The sequence below is a fragment of the Phalaenopsis equestris genome, unplaced genomic scaffold (assembly GCF_001263595.1).
Source record: "Phalaenopsis equestris unplaced genomic scaffold, ASM126359v1 Scaffold000054, whole genome shotgun sequence".
In the NCBI taxonomy this organism is placed as follows: Eukaryota; Viridiplantae; Streptophyta; class Magnoliopsida; order Asparagales; family Orchidaceae; genus Phalaenopsis; species Phalaenopsis equestris.
Genome location: NW_018164496.1, coordinates 3,335,533 through 3,336,025, shown reverse-complemented (window position 1 = coordinate 3,336,025; position 493 = coordinate 3,335,533). Strand labels below are relative to the sequence as shown.

General features: G+C 41.4%; 1 protein-coding gene across 1 annotated transcript in view; it reads right to left on the bottom strand.

Annotated features, from left to right (window-relative positions):
* The window catches only part of LOC110019277 (protein RICE FLOWERING LOCUS T 1-like), a 16,605-nt gene that overhangs the window by 14,364 nt on the left and 1,748 nt on the right, over positions 1-493 (bottom strand). The window lies entirely within an intron of this gene.

Below are 493 nucleotides of genomic sequence, written 5' to 3'. Positions count from 1 at the left end.
TCGAGCTATTAACAATGTGTGTGTGCCGCCAGTCGTGGCCTGTTGGTAGAGCAGTCTCCTTGAATGTCGTAAGTACTCTCAGGTCACGGGTTCGAATCCCCCTCTGGTCAGTTTGCTAGTAGTTAGGGTAGTCATCGAATAGTTAGACATATTAGGGTGGTTGGGGGCTCGTATAATAGCATCCGACCATTCTTTTAATATATATATATATATATATATGCATGCAGATGTATATATATATATTTGTGTGCCTATATGTATATGTGTGTGCTCGTATGTGCATTTATTTGTATGTGTGTGTGTGTGTGTGTGTCGCAAGTCGTGGCTTGTTAGTTAGCAGAGTTCATTGTAAGTCCCCTTAGGCACAGGTTCGATCCCCAATCGCGGTGGGTTCTCGAATATTTAGGCACATGACGTAGGCTCTCATCATGATGCCTAACACATGGGAAATCAGCCTATGCCAAATACTGATTTTCTTTTTAATATATATATA